The sequence below is a fragment of the Triticum dicoccoides genome, chromosome 7A (genome assembly GCF_002162155.2).
Source record: "Triticum dicoccoides isolate Atlit2015 ecotype Zavitan chromosome 7A, WEW_v2.0, whole genome shotgun sequence".
Lineage (NCBI taxonomy): Eukaryota > Viridiplantae > Streptophyta > Magnoliopsida > Poales > Poaceae > Triticum > Triticum dicoccoides.
Genome location: NC_041392.1, coordinates 427473696 through 427500445, shown reverse-complemented (window position 1 = coordinate 427500445; position 26750 = coordinate 427473696).

The following is a 26750-nucleotide window of genomic DNA, read 5'->3' as shown; positions in this document are numbered from 1 at the left end:
GAGATCAAAGTGTCGAGCCGGTAACAATGGAGATCATGACGATGCTTTGAAGATGGAGATCAAAAGCACAAGATGATGATGGCCATATGCTACCTCTTGAGCTTGCGTTGGTTTTTCCCTTGAAGAGGAAAGGGTGATGCAGCAAAGTAGAGTAAGTATTTCCCTCAGTTTTGAGAGCCAAGGTATCAATCCAGTAGGAGACAACGTACAAGTCATCGAGTACCTGCACAAACAAACACCAACTTGCACCCAACACGATAAGGGGTTGTCAATCCCTTCACGGTTATTTGCAAAGTGAGATCTAATAGTGAAGGATAAATGGTGAAGTAATATTTTTGGTATTTTTGGTTTATGGAACAGAAAGTAAACGATTGCAAAGGAAGTAAATAGGAAACTAAAATTGTAGATCAGAAACTTATATGATGGAAACATACCTGAGGGCCATAGGCTTCACTAGAGGCTTTACTGCCGAGCAATTGATAGAAAAGCGCAAAGTTATGACGATATCTAAGGCAATGATCATGAATATAGGCATCACGTCCGTATATATAGACCGAATCTTGCCTACATCTACTACTATTACTCCACACATCTACCTACTCTTGCCTACATCTAGAGTATTCAGTTCATAAGAACAGAGTAACGCGTTAAGTAAGATGACATGATGTAGCGGGATAAACTCAAGTAATATGATGAAAACCCCATCTTGTTATCCCCGATGGCAACAATACAATATGTGTCGGTTCCCCTTCTATCACTAGGATCGAGCACCGCAACATTGAACCCCAAAGCTAAGCACATCTTCCATTGCAAGAAAAAACAATCTAGTTGGCCAACCCAAATCAATAGTTCGAAGAGACTTGCAAAGATATCAAATCATGGATACAAGATTTCAGAGAAGATTCAAATAATATTTATAGATAAATTGATCATTAGTCGACAATTCAATGGATCTCGGCAAACACACCGCAAAAGAGTATTACATCGAATAGATCTCTAAGAGCATCAAGGAGAACATGGTATTGAGAATCAAAGAGAGAGAAGAATCCATCTAGCTACTAGCTATGGACCCGTACGTCTGTGGCAAACTACTCACGCTTCATCCGAGAGGCAATGGTGTTGAGGTAGAAGCCTTCCGTGATCGAATCCCCCTCCGGTAAGATGCCGGAAAAGGCCCCTAGATGGGACCTCACGGGTACAGAAGGTTGCAGCGGTGGAAAAGTGTTTTCGTGGCTCTCCTGGTAGGTTTTGGGATATTTGAGATTATATAGGCGGAAGAAATAGGTCGGTGGAGTCACGAGGGGCCCACAAGGGTGGGGGCGCGCCCTATCCCCTGGGCGCGCCTACCGACCTTGTGGTCGTGTCAGGGGTTTGGTGCGACATATGCCAAAGGATGGCTAATCATGATGGGGGCTAGTTGGACGTCGCCGGTGCCAGGAAACGGGGTGAGGCGAAGACATGCACGCCGGCGAATCTTACCCAAGTTCGGGGCTCTCCTAGGAGATAACTCCCCTAGTCTTGCTCTGCGGGGTCTCCGCATGATCACTAAGGCACTAGCGAGTACAATGGTGCTCCTTGAGCTGTATGCTAGAGGTAGAAGAAAGCAGGGCTAGCTCTCTCCTCTCTCTATGTGTGTGCCTAGGTCTAATAGGTTGGGAACCCTTTGCATGGGTGCCCTGGGGGGTTTATATAGGCCTACCCCCAGGGGTACAATGGTAATTTGGCCGGGTGTAGGACCAGGCTGTCAGTGTCTCCTGTCGCCAGCTCCTCCACCGGCCGTTGGGGCCCGCCGCCTGGTGGGCCCTGCCGCCTAGTCTGGCACGGAGCCGACAAGCCGCCTCCGCCGCTTGCGGGCCTGGCCGGCTGCTTGTTATTGTAGCCATAACGCTAATGACGCATGCTTGGTCGGGGGGGCGGGCGTGGTATAGTCCCGTCGTTTGGTGGGAGATCACTGTAGCCACAGGGTGTCTCGTCTGGTTAATGGCGTGTGGACTCCGAGGGAAGAGTGGGCCGCCTGCTAGAGGCCGGCCTCCCTCGGGTCCGACTGGTCAGGTGCTGCCGCCCTCTAGGCTCTCGCTACCTGGTAGAGCCCGCCGCCTGCAGGCCGTACCAACAGGCCGTCGTGGGAACAGGGTTCCACCTGACAGGGGTAATGTCAAGGGCGGGATGGCAACAGTGTCGCGCCGTGCAGAGATCTCGACCGGTACAGGATACTATGGCCGCGCCCTGCCCTGGATATGGAGGTGATGGGCTACACTGTAGCCACATCCTGTCTTGTCTTCTTTATGGGGGCACAAATGAGGGCGCCGCGGGCCGCCTGGCAGGAGCCGGCCTCTCTGGAGGCCGCCTGCTGGGAGCCGGCCCATCTAGAGCCAGCCGGCCACCAGAAGGCGGTGCTTCATCCCTGATGCTTGAGGGGTGCAGCCAGCCCGATCTTGAAATGCTCAGGGACTCGGGTTAGGCTACTCGTGGCCCATTACTTCGACAGTAGTTCCCAAAGCTGGTGCCTTAGCAGTTTCCTTCTTTGAGTGCTCTTGCTGAATGCCTCATCCGTCTTCTAGTAAGCTGCCCGCCGGGAGTCGGCCATGACCAGGCGGATTGGTCGGGTGACTTTGAATTTTTAAGGCAGGAATCAGGTGGCGTGCCTTCTAAGCTTCTAGCCCGCCGCCCGTTGCAAGCACGCCACGCGGCACCAGCTATCCGGGCCAGCCTACCAACCCACGCACGTGATGGGACGCGACAGCAGGCTGGGTCCGCCACGACCGGGCCTCAGCGCGCAGGCAGATCCTCTGTGGCCGAGGCAGACCGTTGTGATTCCACGCGGAGTTACAGCGCAGTAACTCATGCAATAATCATGGGGACATGGGGCCGTGGGCGCAGTTAATCCCACGATCCCACGCCCCGCCCCCTCGGCTTAGTAGCCCGGGGGCTATAAGTAGGGGGGAGTGGGAGCGGCGGAGCATGCGCGCCCTCCTCCCCTTTGCCATTTTCGACCTCCTCTTCCTCTTGCTTTCGCCACACTTCTGCACCCTGCCGAAGCGCTGCCACAGCTCGTCACCATCAGCCTGCTCCGCGCTGAGCCTCTTGCTCTACCGCGGTCCACGCCTCTGCGGCCGTGCCATATCCCCGTAAAGCTCGGACTCCATGACGCGCGAGAAGGGAGGGGACTGGGATGGCTCGGTCGTGATCAACGACCACTTTGCCTTTCTTCGCGCCACACGACGGCTGCCCGACGCGAGCTACGTCAAGGTGTGTGTGCCGCCGGAGGAAGAGATCTCGCCGGCGCCGCAGGGAGGCGAGCGGGTTATCTTCCGCCCGCACTTGCTCCGTGGCTTCGGCCTGCTGGTGAGCGAATTCTTCCGTTCCTTCCTCAACTTCTTCCACCTCCGGCCGCATCATCTGACGCCCAACATCGTGACGCTGCAGTCCGCCTTCGTCACGATGTGCGAGGGCTACCTAGGCATCCTTCCCACCATCGATCTATGGGGAGTGTTCTTCTACACCAAGCTGGGCACATCCGCCAGGGAGAAGGCGGCCCAGTGCGGCGCTTTCTTTGTGGTGCGCCATCCGTCCGTGAAGAATGCCTTCCCCGCCATCAAGCTGTCACAATCGGTCAAACTGTGGAAAAAATCGTACTTTTCTGTGGAGAATGTCGACCCCGCCCTCGACTTCATCAACTTGCCGCCCTACGAAACCGGCCCTCCGGCCGAACCTTAGGCCAACTAGGGCTACAAGCCGAAGCCCTTGTCAGCTGACGCCAACGCCTCCATCAACTGGCTCCGGGTGCTGACGGACGCGGCAGGCCTCAAGGCGTTCGACCTGCTGGTCGCCTTCGTCGAGCGCCGGGTTCTCCAGCTCCAAAGCCGGCCTCATCTGATCTGTCGGATGAGCGGGCACCGGGACCCGAGCTGGATATGCACGAGGGACATGCCGACTGCCGAAGTCGCCCGCATGGTGAACGAGATCTCTGACCTCAAGCTGTCGAAAGGGTCTTGGTGGTTTGGCATGTGGCCATACTCCCGGGACAACCCGCCGCCTCCTGTAAGTTCTTCAACTCTTTCCTTTTTAGTATTTGTTTTGGTTTTGGTCTTGCCGTCTTGAATAGTCGGTCTTGTGAACGCAGATCTTCATGTCTCCGGCGAGGGCCGCCATCGTAGGGCCGGGTGGAGACTACTTGCCGGACCGGGCAGTGAGCAATCTGGACGACCCCGACTTGGGGGCGGCCGCCCTAGAGGACAACGCCATAGGCTGCGGCAACGAAGCGGGCGCCTCCGAAGAGGTAGGCGGCATCGAGACCTGGCCTGATGATGACAAAGACGAGGACGAGCCGCGCCATGCGCGAGGCGCCGGCAAGGCGGACGTGGGCCCTTCCGTCAAGCTAGCTGCTCAAGGCGGCACGCGCAAGCGCAAACAAGGCGCCGCCTTGTTTGGCAGCGCACCGAAGAAAACCGAGAAGCCGACCACCGCGACCAAGCGGAAGGAGGCCGCCGCAAAGGCGATCAAGTTTCAGAAGCTTCCGAAAGTGCCTCCTATGTTGTCGGCATAAGAGTCTTTTCCTTGTGCCTTCTTTCTTGTTGATTTTATCTGAGCTTTTCTGCTTTATTTCCTTGACTTAGGGCTTCGCTCTCTCTTGAGAAGTTGGTCGCCGCCTCCGTCATCGGGTCGGGGGAGACTTCTAACACCATCTAGCGAATCGACCCTGCGGCCGACCTCCGGGAGGCACAGGAATGAAACACACGGGAGGTGCGCGAGGAGCGGGAAGCCGCCCGTAGGGTGCAGGCGTAGGCGGACAAGGCGGAGGCCACCGTGTTGAAGAAGCTGGCGGAAGCTGAGGCCGATGCCGCAGCAAAGAAGCCGCGTACCATCAGGCGTCGTTGTTCCTCATCCCCCTGAACTCCGCGCCGCCGCCACCAGAGTTCACGGTGTCGACTGGGGGAGCCGGCGACGAACAACGGGTCATGGAGAGGGGAGCTAGCGGCGTCGCCATGCCGGTGGTAACCGTGCCTTCGCCGCCGCCATCTGGCAGAGCGTGGGACAAGCAGTCGGCCGCCCCGCCGGCACAGCCAGCCGGAACCAAGGTGGTGACGGGCCCGACTCCTGAGGCCTGCACACCATTGCGCCACCGAGGCGCAAAGGCGTCTTCGGCGCCACGACCGCTGGAAGCCGGCGCTGCGAGCTCGTCAGCCCCGGATGCCGAAGCAACCAGTGCCGCTCCCGCTGAATGGGTGCATGGAGGCGGGACAGGTGCTTTAAATCAAGCGATCCTGGACGTCCAGGCCAAACTCTGAGCTGAGGCCACCGCTCTTTAGCAGTGCAACAGGGCGCTCCTGGATTCACGAGTGTCCATTCGGGTATGTTTCTCACTTCTTCGTCTTTGATTCTTGTACTTCCCTGTGGGGGCGCGCCAGCGCACCCACTGGGTGTAGCCCCCGAGTTCCGGGCCGGCTGCTAACCAGGCGTCCCGGAACTTTACTTGACGAGCACCGAGTGCTAGCTTTTTTCTACTATCTACATTGTAGGACTATCATAATCTTCATGCGATCACCTGCAACTCCAACGTCCGAGATCTGGACAGGCGGACCGCCGACTTGGCGGAAAGCCGGAGTAAGTCCATGTTTTCTTTCTCTGCGGGGGCGCGATAGCGCACCCACGGGCTGTATTCCCCGAGATTCGGGCTGACTGCTGAGCAGTCTGGTCATTGACATCTTTTTCCTTTCTCCACTCTTGCAGAGGCCAATGCTGCCTTGCAGCCGTAGCTGGGTGAAGCCAACACCATGTTGCATGCCAAGGAGGCAGAGTGCCACGAGCTGGCCACGCAACTGGCGGAGCAGGCGGAGCTTCTCCAGAAGGCCCGGAAGGAGGCGGAGGTTAAGGAGTCCAATCTCCTCGCCGAGTTCGAGACCGAATGCTCCACCTGGACCGACATGGAGGCGCTGCTGAAGTCCGGCTTTGGCAGGATTGAAGACATGGTTGATGGTAAGCTTTCTTCTTTTTCTTTCTTTGGGTTGCTGGCTGCTGATCGAGCCGGCTTCCAGCTTCTGGCTTCTGACTTTTGAACTTTTTGCTTTCTGCCTGAGCAGACTTCTTTCCTGGCCATTCTGACGCTGCCAACGAGGCTATCGAGGCTTATCGTGAGGAACGGAGGGCAGAATGTGTGCAAATCGTTGCCAACGCCCCCGGGACTCTTAGCGAACAACTTCTCAGCATCCAAGCCCACCTCCGGCCGGCCCATCGGATGAGGAGGACGAGGAAGGCGAGGAAGAAGCGCCAGAGGTCAGAGCGGACGGCCAGCCCCAGCTTGATCATGCCTCGAACAATGAGTCGCGCTCGAGTGCACCGACTGTAGCTGGAGGAGACCAAGCGGAGGCTGATCAGCCGTCCACTCCGCCAACCGGCGCCACCGACTCCGCCACCTAGCCGGACCCCTCTGCAGCTCCCTAGGCCGCGGACTTATCTTTATTTTCCCTGTTTTATCAGTCTAGACAAACTTTGTTAAATTTGCGCAATTCCACCCGCGGGGTGTATTTCAAACTCTGTTGAATGCTGGCCAAGGGCCTTTTGACATGTAAATATGCTTTCTCAGAAGTTGTGCTTTTGCCGAGTTCTGACTTTTCTTGCTCTCTTCTCCTTGGCCTTTTTCCTTTGCCGCCCTCCCTTGGCTGTCGTCTTGCCAGCCGAACAACCGCTCTTCGGACTATGGCTTTGTCAAGTACTTAGCTGCTTTTGGGAGGGCAAGTACTTAGCCGACTAGAGCGTTACTAAGTTAAGTAGAGGCCGGTCGGCCGGCTGTTTCATCAGCCGGCCGATGAGGCGGGGAGCTGGCCTGAACTATGTGCATGCTTTTGGTCCTTAGCCATTTTTCATGTGGACACCCTTTCCTGCCCGTAACTCCTGCCCACCGGACAATCGCTCTACAAGCTACGGCTTCTAGCAAAAGAAGGCTTAAGTGCCAACACACTACTTGTCCGACTATAGGAAGCTCCACATAGTACAAGGCGGCGAGCCCCCGGGCCGACTGGTCGAACCCGGTGCCATGGGGAATAATGAAATAACACATTCATAGGCATAATACTTATCATATATAGAAAAGAGGGTAGTCCCCGAGCTCTTCTCGGGGGACCCGGAGTCTTCGTACTTAATACAAAAGATATCGTGGTACATACTACATCAACTGTAAAATCTTCGAAGAAGATTTGCATTCCACAGCCGCTCTATCTCTTTGCCGAAGTCGTCTCTCTTGCATGCTCTGGGCTTCTGAGCATCGATCAGGTAGTAGGAGCCGTTGCCCAAAACTTTGCTAATGATGAATGGGCCTTCCCAGGGTGCCGAGAGCTTGTGCTGGCCGGCTGTTCGCTGGATCAGCCGGAGCACAAGGTCTCCCTCCTGGAAAGATTTTGGCTTGACCTTCTGGTTGTAGTAGCGGTGCAGACTCTGCTGGTAGATGGCGGACCGGCTGAGTGCTAACTGCCGACCCTCCTCCAGCAGATCGACGCCATCTTCTCGTGCTTCTTTTGCTTTCGCCTTGGTGTACATCGTGACGCGAGGTGAGTCAAACTCAATGTCCGTCGGGATGACGACTTTGGCACCGTAGACGAGGAAGAAAGGCCTAAAGCCCGTTGACTTGTTTGGAGTTGTGCGCAGGCTCCAGAGGATGGCCGGCTGCTGGCTCATCAATCTAGCAGCCGGCCGACCGCTCTAGAGGCTCGACTAGTCGAGGCTTGATGCCAGAAAGGATGATGCCATTTTCTCGCTCAACTTGGATGTTTGACTGTGGATGGGCAACTGACGCTAGGTCCAATTGGATGCCATGTGTCGCACAGAAACGGGCCAAGGCTCCTTTGGCAAAATTTGTGCCATTATCCGTGATGATGTTGTGTGTTACTCCGTACCGAGTGGTGATGTCTGCAATGAAAGTCACGGCAGTCGGACCATTCAACTTCTTGATTGGCTTTGCTTCTATCCACTTGGTGAATTTGTCCATGGCCACAAGCAGATGGGTCATGCCGCCGCGTGCTGTCTTGAATGGTCCCACCATATCCAAGCCCCAGATGGCAAAAGGTGATGCTAAGGGAATGGTCTTGAGTGCAGAAGCCAATAGATGTTGCTGCAAGCTAAACTTCTGACACCCCTTGCAATGCTTGACTAGATCCTTTGCATCCTCCAAGGTAGTCGGCCAGAAGAAACCATGGTGAAAAGCTTTGTCCACGAGTGATGTGGAAGCCGCATGGTGGCCGCACTCGCCTTGGTGGATGTCTTTGAGGATTGCTTGGCCTTTCTCCGGTTCCACGCAGCGTTGGTACACACCAGTGACTCTGTGCCTCACAAGTTCTCTGTTGACAATGGTGTATGCTCCTGCCTGACGTTGCACTTGTTGGGCTGAGATCTCATCGATCGACATCTCTTTGTTCCCTAAAAAGTTGAGGATGGGCTGCACCCATGAAGGTGCTGCTATTTCTTCGACTGCCAGAACTGCAACTTGCATGAGGGCGGTTGGGCTAGGAGGCGGCGGGTTGGAGTCAGTTGCCGCTTGCTATGTTGATGAAGTCCCCAGGCCGACTGCCGCAGCCCCAGGGTCGGGTTCTGAAGTCCCCGGGCCGGGTGCGACTGTTGAAGTCCCCGAGCCACTTGGTGAGGTCGCCGGGCCGACTATTGCAGTACCTGGGCCGGGTTGTGAAGTTTCTGGGCCGGGTGCGACTATCATAGTACCCGTGCCGACTGCCGAGGTCCGCAAGCCGGCTGCCGCAACCCTAGAGTCGGATCCGTCGGCCCGGGGAGGAACCGGCACAAAGATGGACTCAGATTCCGGAGAGGCCTTGATCGACTACTTGCTCATTGTCGGCTCTTGGCACATGAAGGAACTCGCACCCCTCGAAGTATCCACTGAGTTGCTGCAAGAAAAAATGGTAGCTTGCCATATTTGCATCCTTGGCGTCCCACTCACCAGAAGACTGCTGGACCACCAAGTCGAAGTCACCGTACTATAGGATCCGGCGGATGCCGATTTCCTTGGCCAACTGGAGGCCATGAATTAATGTTGCATACTCACCACATTGTTGGAGGCGGCAAAGTGGATTTGCAACATGTACTTGAGCTTGTCACCTTTGGGACAGGTGAGGACGATGCCGGCTCCCAAACTAGTGCGCATCTTTGAACCATCAAAATGCATCCTCCAATGGGTGGAGTCCGGCGCTGGCGGCAGGTACTGGGTCTCGGCCCAGTCGACGAGTAAGTCGGCCAGTGCTTGGGACTTGATGGCGGTGCGAGGCTTGTAGTAGATGGTGTAGGGGGCCAACTCGATGGCCCATTTGGCCACTTGGCCAGAAGCATCTCTATTGCCAAAGATCTTAGCGAGTGGGGTTGTGCAGACAACAGTGATTGGGTGCTCCTGAAAGTATGGCTTCAGCTTCTTGGCGGCGAAATGCACGCCGTAGCACATCTTCTGGTAGTGGGGGTAGTTCTTCTTGGAGGCGGACAACACTTCACTTAGGTAATACACCAGCCTCTGGACTGGTAATGCCTTGGTGTCTTCCTTGCGCTCCACAACTATGACTGTGCTGAACACCCGGCTGGTGGGGGTGATGTAAAGGTACATGGGCTCTTTAGTAGTCGGAGCCGCCAGGACAGGCGGCGTGGTCAACATCTTCTTCAGCTGGATAAAAGCGTCATCCGCCTGGTCGTTCCACTCGAAATGAGTGGTCTTCTTCATAAGCTGGTACAGGGGAAGAGCCTTCTCGCCCAGCCGACTGATGAACCAGCTGATGGACGCCAAGCAGCCGGTGAATTTTTGTACATCTCGTAGTCGGGTTGGCTTCGCCATCCTCTTGATGGCTTTGATCTTCACAGGGTCGCACTCAATGCCTCGTTCTGAGAACAGGAAGCCAAGGAGCTGGCCCGCTGGTACTCCGAACACGCACTTTTTCGGGTTGAGCTTGATTTGAAATCGGCGCATATTTTCAAAGGTTTCCTTGAGATCATCGAGGAGTGTGTTGCGCTTCTCCGTCTTCGCCACGATATCGTCTAAGTAGACGTGGGCATTTCTGCCGAGTTGCTTAAGGAGGCACTTCTGCATGCAATGCTGAAAAGTGGCACCGGCATTTCTTAGGCCGAATGTCATAGTCAGGTAGCAGAAGGCTCCAAATGGTGTGATGAATGCGGTCTTCAGATGGTCTGCCGGGTTCAACTTGATCCGATGATATCCTGAGTAGGGATCCAAAAAACTCAACAGCTCGCATCCGACTATGGAGTCTATCACTTGGTCTATCCGTGGCAGAGCAAATGGATCCTTTGGGCAGACCTTGTTGAGGCTGGTGTAGTCAATGCACATGCGCCATTTGTTATTCTTCTTCAGTACAAGGACTTGGTTGGCAAGCCATTCTGGGAAGAAAACTTCCATGATGAAGCCGGCTGCCAACAGACGGGCGATCTCTTCCCCAATGATTCTTCTCTTTTCCTCCGACTGTCGGTGGAGGGGTTGCTTTACTAGCTTGGCATCTTCTCTAACTTGTAGCTTGTGCTCGGCGAAATCCGTCGGGACACCCGGCATGTCTTTTGGAGACCATGCGAAGATGTCTCGATTCTCACAGAGGAAATCGACGAGCTCGCTTTCCTATTTGCTGTCAAGGTTTGCGCCTATGACAGCGTACCTCTCCGGATGCTCTGGGTCCAACGGTATCTTCTTTGTCTCCTTGGCCGGCTTGAAGGATCCTTCAGCTTCCGCCTCCTTGGGATCATGAGACATGTCCGGCTGCTTGCTGGCCATGGCCACAACCCGGTCGAGGAGCCGCTTCTCGGCAGCGATCACAAGGGACTCAGCTAGCCGGCTGCTGGCGGCCGCACAGTCGGACGACTTATGATAATCTCCGGAGATGGTAATGACTCCCTTGGCACTCGGCATCTTCATCTTGAGGTAGGGATAATGTGGCACCGCCATGAACTTGGCTAAAGCATGTCGTCCACGCAGTGCGTGGTACGGGCTTTCCAGGTCGACCACCTCAAACCAGATGGGCTCACGGTGGAAATGGTATTTATCGTCGAAGAGGACATCTATCTGGATCTTGCCGATTGGTGAGTGAGAAAGGACAAGAACTATGCCATGGAAGACAGTCCGACTGGGCAGGAGATGCTTGGGTTTGATCTTCAACTTCTCCATGGTATCACGGTATAGGATGTTGATGCTGCTGCCGCCATCTATCAGGACTCGGGAGAAATGATCAGCTCGCCTCTCTGTGGCAAAGGTGGCCTCCAACACCAAAGCGTAAGAGCCCGGAGAAGGCATTACTTTCGGGTGATTAGCCCAGCTCCAATTGATTGGCCTCTCTAACCAGTGCATGAACTCTGGAGCTTCAATGGCTACGGCATTCACCTCACGAGACTATCCGTGCCGGCTGCGCCTGTCATCGGCCACACTGGTGAAAACAACATACGCTCCATGTTCTTCAGGGAATTGATCTTGAATGGTGTCGACTGCTGGATGGGTCGCCGACTGCTGAGGAGGGGGAGGTGGCTGGCCAGCAGGAGGTGGTGGTTGCAGCCCTTCACCCTTGGAGATTTGTGTGAGCCAATGACACTTCTGGGTGGTGTGGTTGGATGGCTTTGTGCGGCTGTGGAACTTGCAGGGAGCATCATGTAACACCCTGTATGTAATTTACCTTATATGTATCCCAACTCTTGCCGTTTCCGGCTCTAATTTATATTATTTTCCTCGTTGTCGGGTTTTTGTCTTCGTGTGTTGTTGTCTTTGTCATGCATCTCATATCATGTCATCATGTGCATTGCATTTTCATACGTGTTCTTCTCATGCATCCGAGAATTTTCCCCGTTGTCCGTTTTGCATTCCGGTGCTCCTATGTCACCCGGTGTCCCTTTTCATGTGCGGGTGTTAAACGTTTTCGGATTGGACCGAGACTTGCCATGCGGCCTCGGTTTACTACCGGTAGACCGCATGTCAAGTTTCGTGCATTTGGACTTCGTTTGATACTCCAACGGTTAACCGAGGGACCGAAAAGGCCTCGTGTGTGTTGCAGCCCAACAGCCTTCCAATTTGGCCCAAAACCCACCAAAAACCCCTCCATCGTCTAGAGCGTTCGATCACAATCGCGTGGCCGAAAACCACACTCCATTTGGAGCTTCCTAGCTCCCTCTACCTATAAAACTAGCCCCTCCACCGAAATTCCCGGATCCCCTCCTTCCAAAAACCCTAAAAATCGCCCGTCGCCACCGGACACGTCCGGCCGCCGCCGGACGAATCCCGCCGCCGCACCCAGCCTACCAGCGCGCGCCACGTGTCGCCCACCTCCTCTCCCACCGTGCGGCCCGGGGAGCCCGGAGCCGCCCCCCGCGGCCCACTCCCTTCGCCACCGCGGATCAGCGCCTCTCCCTCGCGCCCGCCGCCGCGCGCCACCCTTCGCCGGCCGGCGCCGCCGCGCACCATTGCCGGACTCCGCCGCACCGCCCCGCTCCTCTGCCTCGGTCGCCGCCTCGCCACGCCAACCTCGCTGCTCGGAGCTCCCGCTCAACGCTGGCGCTGCCCCAGCCTCTCCTTCCCTCGGCTTCTTCCTCCGGCGAGCTCCGCGTCAGCTCCGGCGAACAGGTCTCCGGTGAACCTCGGTTTGCATGCAGATCTCAGATCTGGAAATATCCCGCGGGTTGACTTTTTCCTCCCGAAACCCTAATATTTTGCATTCTTTGACATGCCATAACTCGGCATCTATAGCTCTGTTTCGTGCGTGTAGCATATCAAAATGTTCGTCTCGACGAGTACATAATTTCATCTCATTGCATCATTTTCATTTGAGCTCATCTTGATGCTCGAAATGCTATTGGAAGAGGGCTATGTGAGGAATATGTCAGATCTGTTTTAGGAAATGGCCTTTTGTCATTTTTGCCATGATTTATGTGTGCATGCTATGATCCTGAGCTCTACATGTGTTTTGTTAAATGCCATGCCATCTTTACAGGGGTGTATGCCATGTATTTTTGTGATATTTGTGGTGACTAGTACAAGCATGCAAAGTAGCGTAATCGTTGATGCTGATTTCAGGGACTTAGAATTTCACTAAGTCCTTGTCATGTTTTTGCTTTTATGCCATATGTTCATGTTGTTTCCTAGTGATCCGTGCCTCTTTTGAGGATGATCAGTAAGGATGTTTTGTTAATATTGTGGTGATCTATCCATCCATGTCTTTGTTTTCTTATGGAGCACCTTAGCTTGAGTCAATCGAGCTCTACTTTTGCTATAAAATGATCCTGGCAGATTGCTGACATGTTTAGCGATTTTGCCGAGGATGTTGCTATTGATCCGTGCACGCTATGTTGTTGTACTTGCCATGTCTAGCTTCTATGCCATGTCTTCTTGATGGGTGTATGCTTAGTGTGTCATGCCATGCTCTGTAGTGAGTGCATCGAGCTTGTAAACATGCCTACTCGTTAACTGTTTTGCATTCTCCAGTTTTTCACTAAGTTTGAATCTGTTTGTGTTTCTGCTATGTTCACATGCTTGCAATTGTATTATCTGATCCCTTTTGGCTCAAGGTCACTAAGGGACTTTTGTTAAGTGCTTTGAGTAGCTTTATTCCATGCCTTGCTTTGCCATGTTAAGTTCCTGTAGCATGTAGTTTTCATGCTCTAAAGATTGCTTCCTGCTGATCAATTCCAGACTTGTGTTCATTTCACTAAGTTTGAAACCTATTATCATTTGCACTTTTTCCTTGCTTGTTTGAACCTGTTAATTGATGAATTAGCCGTAGCTCAGTGTTCTTATTTTTTCAAGCATCATGAGTGGATCCTTTCCATGTATTTTGTTGTCATGTTTGAGTGCTGTAGCATATCTATCTTGATGTATTTAGTTGGTCACTTGCTGATTATCGCAGACCGGTGCCATATTTGTTTTGCTTGCCATTTCCAAACCATGCATCCGATTCGGGTGATCTTTATATCGATTTCAACCGAAATCAACTCCCCTTTCCAGTGGCACTCTTGTATTTCCATGTTGAGGCCAGGTTCGATCATTCCTTTCCAAATCTTGCATATGCATCACTTACCGCATCCCGCATATCATACCATGTTTGCATCATGTTACTTGAGCATTGCACGTGGTTGATTGTGTTCCTTTTGCTTGTTGTGTTGCTTTGGGTAGAGCTGGGAGACGAGTTCGTGAACGAGGAGCCCGTTGAGTTCGCTTATGAGGATCAAGGCAACTTTGAGTACTTTGCAGGCAAGATGACCATACCCACGAAATCACTTCTATCTTTGCTTGCTAGATGCTTGCTCTTTTGCTATGCCTATGCTATGACACCTACCACTTGCTTATCATGCCTCCCATATTGCATTGTCAAACCTCTAACCCACCATGTCCTAGCAAACCGTTGTTTGGCTATGTTACCGCTTTTCTCAGCCCCTCTTATAGTCTTGCTAGTTGCAGGTGAAGATTGGAGATCGTTCCTTGTTGGAACATTGTTTATTGTTGGGATATCACAATATTATCTTGTTTATCTTAATGCACCTATATACTTGGTAAAGGGTGGAAGGCTCGGCCTTTTGCCTAGTGTTTTGTTCCACTCTTGCCGCCCTAGTTTCTGTCATATCGGTGTTATGTTCCCGGATTTTGCGTTCCTTACACGGTTGGGTTATAATGGGAACCCCTTGACAGTTCGCCTCGAATAAAACTCCTCCAGCAATGGACAACCTTGGTTTTACCATTTGCCACCTAGCCTTTTTTCCCTTGGGTTTCCGGAGCCCAAGGGTCATCTTTATTAAACCCCCCTGGGCCAGTGCTCCTCTGAGTGTTGGTCCGACCGAGTAGACTGCGGGGCCACCTCGAGGCAACTTGAGGGTTGGTTTTACTCGTAGGATGTCTTATCTGAGTGTGCCCTGAGAACTAGATATGTGCAGCTCCTATCAGGATTTGTCGGCACATTCGGGCGCTGTTGCTAGACTTGTTTTACAATTGTCGAGGATGTCTTGTAACCGGGATGCCAAGTCTGATCGGATTGTCTTGGGAGAAGGAATGTCCTTCATTGACCGTGAGAGCTTGTGATGGGCTAAGTTGGGACGCCCCTACAGGGATTGGAACTTTCGAAAGCCGTGCCGCGCTTATGGGCAGATGGGAATTTGCTAAAGTCCGGTTGTAGATAACTTGAAACTTAACTTAATTAAGATACACCAACCGCGTGAGTAGCCGTGATGGTCTATTCTCGGCGGAGTCCGGGAAGTGAACACGGCGTTGGAGTAATGTTTGGCGTAGGTTGTTCTAGGATCACTTCTTGATCATAGTTGTTCGCCCGTGCTTTGCCTTCTCTTCTCGCTCTCTTTTGTGAATATGTTAGCCACCATATATGCTAGTCTCTTGTTGAAGCTCCACATCATACCTTTACCTTACCCATAAGCTTAAATAGTGTTGATCACGAGGGTGTGAGATAGCTGAGTCCCTATGACTCACAGATTCCTTCCTAAACCAGATGCAGGGACCGATGATACCGTTCCAGATGACATGACCGAGCTCAAGTGGGAGTTTGATGAAGACACTCGTCAATACTATGTGTCTTTCCCAGATGATTAGTAGTGGTGCCCAGTTGGGGCGATCGGGGACTTTGTCGCATTTGGGGGTTGATCTTTATTTTGGTACCGTAGTTGGACCATGAGTGTATTGGATGAATGTACTGACTTATTCATGTATTTGTTTGACGTGGCGAGTGAAGCCAACTATGTACTTTACCCCTTTTATTTATTTACATCGGTTGTTGTGAAGATTACCTCACTTGCGACATTGGTTTCAATGCGGTTATGCCTCTAAGTCGTGCTTCGACACGTAGGAGATATAGCCGCATCGAGGGCGTTACAAGTTGGTAATCAGAGCCTTCCCCGACCTTAGGAGCCCCCTGCTTGTTCGAATCATTGGTGTTGTTGAGTCTAGAAAAATGTTTTGAGTCATTTAGGATTATATATATCGGAGAGTTAGGAATTCTTTTTACTCCTCAGTCCCTTCGTCGCTCTGGTGAAGCATCCTGACATAGAGTTTTGACTCTTCTCTTCTCAAATTTCACTAAAAAAAATTTAGGATCACGCGGGTATCTTGGAATTGTTCTGATGGTTTTGTGACGAGAACATTGTTCTTGGTGCTTCCTGTCATTTAAGGGTTGTGGCAATGTCTCAGGGAGTTGAGCTCCGAGGTGTTGTCGTCACAATTTTATCGTTGAGATTTTGGAATACCTGAGTTTTGCCGACATCGAAAATCTCTTTTATGCAGTTGTTGGTGAGATAACCTCGACGCCACGCAGTACTTGGGCAGGAGTTTGGGAGTATTGCCATAACTTGTATAACGGATGCTTTTCGAAGGTTGAGGTAAATGATTTCCGAAGGTTTCTCGGTTATGTGTTGAAGGATGGATACAGCTGGATGTAGGATTTGCTAGATTTGGTTGAGATATTATGCTTCCCCTGTATCCCCAACACCTGATTGCATAACCGGAAAGGTTCAGGAGTTTCATAGGTGGGAATTCTTGTAGCTCTAGTTCTTCTTCCGCGGATATTTGGTTTGGGATTGGGTAATCCTCACCAAGTATTTGTTCTTGTCTGTACCTTGTTTTTATTCTTCTACCTCAATTCTAAGTGGCTTATCAATTTATGGAAATGTGACGATTTCAATTGGAATGCATTCATTCATTTGGTTCGGATGTGAAGACTTTATGTTGCAATTTCAATCTGTTCGATTCAGCTTGAATATTTGCCTGTCAATATGCTAATCAATGTCACCCTCTTCAGGATGGCTCCTCCAACGCGCACGACTCCGAATCCTGATCCACCACCACCACCTCCACCTCCGGAGGCATGGCAAGCTGTGATGGCCGCTACCAATGCAAACACACAGCTGATCATGCAACTTCTTCAAGAACGCAACCAAGGGAATTAGGGCCATGGCAACAATCAGAATCAGTTTGCTACACTCAACCAGTTCCTCGCTAACCAGCCAAAGACCTTTAGCAATTGTGTTGAGGCAACAGAAGCTGATGATTGGCTCGTGGACATATGCAAGCATTTCGAGTGCAGTAACGTCAGGCCTGAGGACTTTGTCAAGTTTGCCTCCTTCCAACTCAAAGACCAAGCTGCAGAATGGTTTCAGTAGTACAAAGATTCCAAAGGAGGCCGTGTGATTACCTGGGATGAATTCCGTCATGACTTCAAAGCTCATCATATCCCTCAGAGTGTGGTTGAGAGCAAGCGTGAGGAATTCCGCAACCTGAAGCAAGGCACTATGTCTGTTTACCAGTACAACATCATGTTTTAGAAGCTCGCCCATTTTGCTAAGCAAGATGTCCCTGACGAGAAGAGCATGATATACCAGTTCAGGGGTGGTCTCAGAGAAGAACTCCAGCTAGCTCTTGTCCTTTTTGAGCCCATGAAGTACGATGAGTTCTACAATATGGTAATGAAGCAAGAGACTGCTCAACTGAAGTGCGATGCTTCCAAGAAGTGAGTCAGAGATGCAACTTCTTCTTCCTCAACTCAAGTGGCTAAGCAGCAAAAGTATTGGCTTCCTCCTCCTCCGTTCCGTCAGCCTTATCAGCAGAAGAGCAAAGGTGGCAATGGATCTTCCCACCCACCCAACCCTGGCTTTCAGAACAAGACTTCGTCTCAAGCTCCAAGATCAAGTGCTCCGTATCACCGTCCGCTTTCAGAGGTCATGTGCAGCAAGTGCCAACAGACAGGTCACTATGCCAACAAATGCTTCAATCAGAGGCGCCTCCCTCCTCCTCCTCCTGTGAGATCGGCAAGTACAGTTGTGGTCAAGCATAACCCCAAGCACGCCAAGGTCAACTTGATGAATGCAGCTCAGGCAGAGCACTCGTCAGATGTCATCATGGGTAACCTTCCTGTTAACGATATTCCATCAAAAGTACTTTTTGACACTGGTGCATCACATTCTTTCTTGTCATTCCCATTTGCATCGAAGCACAGTGTTGATACTAAGGTTATGCCCAAAGTCATGCAAGTTGTTTCTCCCGGCAACCTTTTGACTTCTAGTTTGGTTGCTCATGATGTCTCTATCACGTTGGGCGGCTACAAGTTTCTGTCCTCTCCAGTGGTCCTTGGTAACTCGGATATTGATCTTATTCTCGGAATGGATTGGCTTTCTAAGCACAAGGCTCATCTTGATTGTGCTGCCAGGCAGATTTAATTGACTCATTCGTTTGAGGATGTAATTGTCTTTGACGCTCGTGATGATACCATCCGTCTATTTTCTCTCAATGAGAAGGGTGAACTGGATGCCATCTCTCAAATTCTAGTCGTTTGCGAATATCAAGACGTCTTTCCAAAAGAGCTTCCAGGAATGCCTCCGCACCGGCCAGTTGAATTCGTCATCGATCTTGAGCCTGGCACGGAACCTGTTTGCAAACATCCTTACAAGCTTGGACCTGAAGAGTTGAAGGAGCTGAAGAAGCAACTCGATATTCAAGAGCGAATGGGTCTCATCCAACCTAGTCCTTATCCGTGGGTTTGTGGAGTTCTTTTTGTGAAGAAGAAGGATGGAACGGACCGATTCTGTGTCGACTACCGTCCATTGAACAAGAAGACTATAAAGAACAAGTACCCACTTCCCAACATCAACGAGCTGTTTGAACAACTCAAAGGTGCTCAAGTATTCTCCAAGCTTGATCTCCGTATGGGGTATCACCAGATTCGAATTCATGAGCAAGATATCCCTAAGACAACATTCAGAACAAGCTATGGTTCATATGAATACACTGTCATGTCTTTTGGCCTCTTCAACGCTCCTCCGACTTTCTCTCACATGATGAACTTCATCTTCACCCCCTACACAAATGACTTCGTCTTGGTCTACCTCGATGACATTTTGGTCTTTCCAAAGAACAAGGAAGATCATGCCAAGCACTTGCGTTTGGTGCTGCATAAGCTCAGAGAACATCAGTTCTATGCCAAGTTTTCAAAGTGCGAGTTTTGGCTCGATGAGGTTCTCTATCTTAGGCATATCATCTCTGCCAAGGGCATAGCAGTGAATCCTGAGAAGGTGTCTGCAATTGTGAATTGGGAACCACCTCAGAACGTGAAGCAACTCCGCATCTTCCTTGGTCTCGCAAGCTATTGTCGAAGGTTCATTGAGAACTTTTCTAAGATCGCGAAGCCTCTCTCTAATATTCTCCAGAAGCACGTCAAGTACGTTTGGTCTCCGGAGTGTGACATTGCTTTCAACACTTTGAAAGAGAAATTGATCACTGCTCCAGTTCTGACTCCGCCTGATGAATCCAAACCGTACGAGGTCTTTTGTGATGCCTCTCTCCAAGGTCTTGGCGCAGTGTTGATGCAAGAGAAGAAAGTTGTGGCTTATACCTCTCGCCAGTTGAAGCCCAACGAGAAGAACTATCCCACTCATGACCTCGAGTTGGCGGCAGTTGTGCATGCTCTGTTAACTTGGAGACATCTCTTATTGGGAAGAAAAGTGGACATCTTCACTGGCCACAAGAGTCTCAAGTACATCTTCACTCAGCCTAATCTCAACCTCAGGCGGACTCGTTGGGTCGAAATGATTCAAGAGTATAATCCGAGTATCGAATATACTCCAGGCAAGGCCAATGTAATTGCTGACGCATTGAGCAGGAAGGCTTACTGCAACAGTCTGATAATCAAGCCTTACCAACCCGAGCTTTGTGAAGCTTTCCGCAAACTCAACCTGCAAGTTGTTCCTCAAGGTTTTCTCGCAAACCTCCAAGTCTCTCCTACTTTGGAAGATCAGATTCGCGAGGCTCAACTTCTTGATGCTATGGTAAAGAAGGTGAAGATTGGGATTGCCAAGAGTCAACCCAAGTACAAGTGCTATCGCCTTGATGACAAGGATACTCTATTCTTCGAGGATCGCATTGTTGTGCCTAAAGGTGACCTTCGTAAAGTCATTATGAATGAGGCTCACAATTCACTCCTCTCCATCCACCCTGGAAGTACAAAGATGTACCATGACCTCAAGCAGTCGTATTGGTGGACTTGAATGAAGCGTGAGATTGCTCAGTTCGTGAATGAATGTGATGTCTGTAGAAGAGTGAAGGCATAACACCAACAACCAGCTAGTCTCCTCCAACCTCTTGCCATTCAAGAATGGAAGTTTGACCACATTGAGATGGACTTCGTGACTGGATTTCCAAAGTACAGGCGTGGCAATGATGCTATCTTCGTTGTCATCGACAAACTCACTAAAGTGGCTCATTTCCTTCCTATCAAAGAGTCTATCACAACATCTCAATTGGCAGAGCTATATACCTCTTGGATTGTCTCTCTGCACGGCATTCCGCAGTTGATTTCTTCAGATCATGGCAGCATCTTCACCTCGGAGTTTTGGGATTCTTTTCAGAAGGCCATGGGCACCAACATCCGTTTCATTACAGGTTTTCATCCTCAAACTAGTGGCCAAGTCGAGCGTGTCAATCAGATTCTTGAAGATATGCTCAGGGCTTGTGTTATCTCTTTCGGTGTGAAATGGGAAGATTGTCTTCCATATGCCGAGTTTTCCTACAACAACAGCTTTGAAGCGAGTTCGGGCAAGGCCCCATTTGAAATTCTCTATGGCAGGAAGTGTCGTACTCCTCTTAACTGGTCAGAGACTGGTGAACGTCAACTTCCTGGCAACGACTTGATCACAGAGGCAGAAGAGATGTGCAAAGTCATTCGTGATAACCTCAAATCAGCGCAATCACGCCAGAAGAGCTACTACGATAGCAAACATTGTGATTTGGCTTTTGAGATCGGAGATCATGTTTACCTCTGCGTCTCTCCAATGAAAGGTACTCGTCGCTTCGGTATCAAAGGGAAGCTTGCCCCTATATACGTGTGTCCTTTCAAGATCGTCAGCAAGACAGGCGATCTCGCCTATCAACTCGAGCTTCCCTCCAACTTTGCAAACATGCACGACGTGTTCCACGTGTCTCAACTCCGCAAGTGCTTCAAGACCCCTGACCGCACCGTCAACTTCGAAGACATTGATCTCCAAGAAGACCTTTCTTATCGTGAGCACCCCGTTGCTATCCTTGAAGAGACTGAGTGCAAGACTCGCAACAAGTCAATCAAATTTCTCAAAGTCAAATGGTCACACCATTCCGACCGTGAAGCCACCTGGGAACGCGAGGATCACCTCCGTTCTGAGTACCCGGAGTTTTTCTAGTCCTAGATCTCGGGACGAGATCCTTTCGTAGTGGTGGAGTGTTGTAACACCCGGATGTAATTTACCTTATATGTATCCCAACTCTTGCCGTTTCCAGCTCTAAGTTATATTATTTTCCTTGTTGTCGGGTTTTTGTCTCCGTGTGTTGTTTTCTTTGTCATGCATCTCATATCATGTCATCATGTGCATTGCATTTGCATACGTGTTCGTCTCATGCATCCGATCATTTTCCCCATTGTCCGTTTTGCATTCCGGCGCTCCTATGTCACCCGGTGTCCCTTTCTACCTCTTTTCGTGTGCGGGTGTTAAACGTTTTCGGATTGGACCGAGACTTGTCATGCGGCCTTGGTTTACTACCGGTAGACCGCCTGTCAAGTTTCGTGCCATTTGGGCTTCGTTTGATACTCCAACGGTTAACCGAGGGACCGAAAAGGCCTCGTTTGTGTTGCAGCCCAACACCCTACCAATTTGTCCCAAAACCCACCAAAAACCCCTCCATCATCTAGAGCGTTCGATCACGATCGCGTGGCCGAAAACCGCACTCCATTTGGAGCTTCCTAGCTCCCTCTACCTATAAAACTAGCCCCTCCACCGAAATTCCCGGATCCCCTCCTTCCAAAAACCCTAAAAATCGCCCCATCGCCACCGGACACGTCCGGCCGCCGCCGGACGAATCCCACCGCCGCGCCCAGCCTACGAGCGCGTGCCACGTGTTGCCCGCCTCCTCTCCCACCGCACGGCCCGGGGAGCCCGGAGCCGGCCCCGCGGCCCACTCCCTCCGCTGCCGCGGATCGGCGCCTCTCCCTCGCGCCCGACGCTGCGCGCCGCCCTTCGGCGGCCGGCGCTGCCGCGCGCCATTGCCGGACTCCGCCGCACCGCCCCGCTCCTCCGCCTTGGTCGCCGCCCCGCCATGCCAACCTCGCTTCTTCCTCAGGCGAGCTCCGCGTCAGCTCCAGCGAACAGGTCTCCGGTGAACCTCGATTTGCGTGCAGATCTCAGATCTGGAAATATCCCGTGGGTTGACTTTTTCCTCCGGAAACCCTAATATTTTGCATTCTTTGACATGCCATAACTCGGCATCTGTAGCTCCGTTTCGTGCGTGTAGGATGTCAAAATGTTCGTCTCGACGAGTACATAATTTCATCTCATTGCATCATTTTCATTTGAGCTCATCTTGATGCTCGAAATGCTGTTGGAAGAGGGCTATGTGAGGAATATGTCAGATCTGTTTTAGGAAATGGCCTTTTGTCATTTTTGCCATGATTAATGTGTGCATGCTATGATCCTGAGCTCTACATGTGTTTTGTTAAATGCCATGCCATCTTTACAGGGGTGTATGCCATGTATTTTTTTGATATTTGTGGTTACTAGTACAAGCATGCAAAGTAGCGTAATCGTTGATGCTGATTTCAGGGACTTAGAATTTCACTAAGTCCTTGTCCTGTTTTTGCTTTTATGCCATATGTTCATGTTGTTTCCTAGTGATCCGTGCCTCTTTTGAGGATGATCAGTAAGGATGTTTTGTTAATATTGTGGTGCTCTATCCATCCATGTCTTTGTTTTCTTATGGAGCACCTTAGCTTGAGTCAATCGAGCTCTACTTTTGCTATAAAATGATCCTGGCAGATTGTTGACATGTTTAGCGATTTTGCCGAGGATGTTGCTATTGATCCGTGCATGCTATGTTGTTGTACTTGTCATGTCTAGCTTCTATGCCATGTCTTCTTGATGGGTGTATGCTTAGTTTGTCATTACATGCTCTGTAGTGAGTGCATCGAGCTCGTAAACATGCCTACTCGTTAACTGTTTTGCATGCTCCAGTTTTTCACTAAGTCTGAATTTGTTTGTGTTTTTTCTATGTTCACATGCTTGCAATTGTATTATCTGATCCATTTTGGCTCAAGGTCAGTAAGGGGATTTTGTTAAGTGCATTGAGTAGCTTTATGCCATGCCTTGCTTTGCCATGTTAAGTTCCTGTAGCATGTAGTTTTCATGCTCTAAAGATTGCTTCCTGCTGATAAATTCCAGACTTGTGTTAATTTCACCAAGTCTGAAACCTGTTATCATTTGCACTTTTGCGTTGGTTGTTTGAACCTGTTAATGGATGAATTAGCCGTAGGTCAGTGTTCATATTTTGTCAAGCATCATGAGTGGATCCTTTCCATGTATTTTGTTGTCATGTTTGAGTGCTGTAGCATATCTATCTTGATGCATTTAGTTGGTCACTTGCTGATTATCGCAGACCGGTGCCATATTTGTTTTGCTTGCCATTTCCAAACCATGCATCCGATTTCGGCGATCTTTATATCGATTTAAACCGAAATCAACTCCCCTTTCTAGTGGCACTCTTGTATTTCCAAGTTGAGGCCAGGTTCGATCATTCCTTTACAAATCTTGCATATGCATCACTTACCGCATCCCGTATATCGTACCATGTTTGCATCATGTTGCTTGAGCATTGCACATGGTTGATTGTGTTCCTTTTGCTTGTTGTCTTGCTTTGGGTAGAGCTGGGAGACGACTTAATGAACGAGGAGCCCGTTGAGTTTGCTTACGAGGATCAAGGCAACTCTGAGTACTTCGTAGGCAAGATGACCATACCCTCGAAATCACTTCTATCTTTGCTTGCTAGATGCTCGCTCTTTCGCTATGCCTATGCTATGATACCTACCACTTGCTTATCATGCCCCCCATATTGCCATTTTAAACCTCTAACCCACCATGTCCTAGCAAACCATTGTTTGGCTATGTTACCGCTTTGCTCAGCCCCTCTTATAGCGTTGCTAGTTGCAGGTGAAGATTGGAGATCGTTCCTTGTCAGAACATTGTTTATTGTTGGGATATCACAATATTATCTTGTTTATCTTAATGCACCTATATACTTGGTAAAGGGTGGAAGGCTCGGCCTTTTGCCTAGTGTTTTGTTCCACCCTTGCCGCCCTAGGTTCCGTCATATCGGTGTTATGTTCCCGGATTTTGCGTTCCTTACATGGTTGGGTTATAATGGGAACCCCTTGACAGTTCGCCTTGAATAAAACTCCTCCAGCAATGCCCAACCTTGGTTTTACCATTTGCCACCTTGCCTCTTTTTCCCTTGGGTTTCCGGAGCCCAAGGGTCATCTTTATTAAACCCCCCTGGGCCAGTGCTCCTCTGAGTGTTGGTCCGACCGAGTAGACTGCAGGGCCACCTCGGGGCAACTTGAGGGTTGGTTTTACTCGTAGGATGTCTCATCTGAGTGTGCCCTGAGACCGAGATATGTGCAGCTCCTATCGGGATTTGTCGGCACATTCGGGCGGTGTTGCTGGATTTGTTTTACCATTGTCAAGGATGTCTTGTAACCGGGATGCCGAGTCTGATCGGATTGTCTTGGGAGAAGGAATATCCTTCGTTGACCATGAGAGCTTGTGATGGGCTAAGTTGGGACTCCCCTGCAGGGATTTGAACTTTCGAAAGCCGTGCCGCGGTTATGGGCAGATGGGAATTTGTTAATGTCCGGTTGTAGATAACTTGAAACTTAACTTAATTAAAATACACCAACCGCGTGTGTAGCCGTGATGGTCTCGGTGGAGTTCGGGAAGTGAACACGGTGTTGGAGTAATGTTTTGCGTAGGTTGTTCTAGGATCACTTCTTGATCATAGTTGTTCTTCCGTGCTTTGCCTTCTCTTCTCGCTCTCTTTTGCGAATATGTTAGCCACCATATATGCTAGTCGCTTGCTGCAGCTCCACATCATACCTTTACCTTACCCATAAGCTTAAATAGTCTTGATCGCGAGGGTGTGAGATTGCTGAGTCCCCGTGACTCATAGATTCCTTCCTAACCCAGATGCAGGGACCGATGATACCGTTCCAGATGACATGACCGAGCTCAAGTGGGAGTTCGATGAAGACTCTCGTCGAGACTATGTGTCTTTCCCAGATGATCAGTAGTGGTGCCCAGTTGGGGCGATCGGGGACTTTGTCGCATTTGGGGGTTGATCTTTACTTTGGTACCATAGTCGGACCATGAGTGTATTGGATGAATGTAATGACTTATTCATGTATTTGTGTGACGTGGCGAGTGTAAGCCAACTATGTACTTTACCCCTTTTATTTATTTACATGGGTTGTTGTGAAGATTACCTCACTTGCGACATTGCTTTCAATGCGGTTATGCCTCTAAGTCGTGCTTCGACACGTAGGAGATATAGTCGCATCGAGGGAGTTACACATCAAGAGTCTGCTCATAGGAGAAGGCGGGCAACCAGTTGGGCTTGCATCCTTTCTGGCGCTTGGGAAGAGGCTGCCCTTCCGGCTGCCGGTCTTCGACTGCTGCCACCTGCCGGCTGGTGGAAGCCGGTATCGGGGCTTTTCGCTTATTGTTGCTTTGCTGCTGGCGTCGACTAGTATCACCAGCCGGGGTCCGAGGAGCCTGAGGAGCCACCTTTCCAGATGCATGAACTTGAATTTCCGTCTTCATGGAGGAATCGGCTATGGTGTATTTGTCTACTATGATCAGCAGCTCGTCGAGGGTCGTCAGCTCGTCGCAGAGGAGCCGGTGTCTGAGCAAAGTGCCTTCTCTGCACCCGGCTGTGAAGTACTCGACGACCTACACCTCGTGCATGCCCTCACAAGAGTTGCGCAGCTTGGCCAAATGTGTGAGGTAGTCGTGAGTCGATTCATTGAAGCCTTGGACGCACAAGGAGAGCTGGCGAGGCTTGGGCGGCCGCTTGTACGTGCTGGTGAAGTTGCGGACGAAGGCCTCAGTGAAATCTACCCAGCTGTTGATGCTGCAGGGCTTCAGGTTGTTCAACCATGTCCTGGCGGTGCCCTGGAGCATGAGTGGAACATACTTCACAGCAACACGCTTGTTACCATTTGCAATGCTGACGGCGATGGAGTAGTCGACCAGCCAGTCCTCCAGCTTCACAGAGCAAGTATACTTGGGCGTATCTCTTGGGAGCGTGAACCCTTTGGGGATGGGCTCGTCTCTGATGCGGGGGCCGAAGCAAGGCGGGCCCAGAGCGTCTTCTTCTTCTAGCGCCAGGGATCGGTTGAGACGATCGATCCAGTGGCGGGCATCATTCTCTCTGATTCCTTCTCGGGGGACAAGCCGGCCTCCAAGACTCGGATGATCGACACGCGGCAGAGACACGCGCTTTTCTCTGTGTTGGGGAGACCGGTAGCCGCCTGGTCGTTCCACCGCACGAGGGCGGCCGTCTTGGTCGCGCTCGATGGTGATGTGCGTCCGGCTGCGGCTGGCAGCCGGCTCCTTGTCTCGTTGTCCGTGGTTGCCATTAGTCGGCGTCGGAATGTCGCGCCAAGCTCCTGGCTGGGAGGCGGGCCGTCGTTCCACTGGTTGGGGTCTCCGACGTGTCAACCGGCTTCTTGCTGCTCGGCAGCCGCATCGATGAGTCGCTGGATGCGCTCCGTTATGTGGCGACGCTCGTCGCCCTCCAGGTTGTCCAGCTCAACTATCACCGCTTGGGCGTCTCGTGTGTTCTCCATAGGCGTGGCGTAGATGGGGCGGTCGTCCCCAAACATGCTGGCAATGGCCGCGCCGCGCTGCTGGACCTTACCGATGCGGCTGGGCCCGCTAGGAGCCGGCGT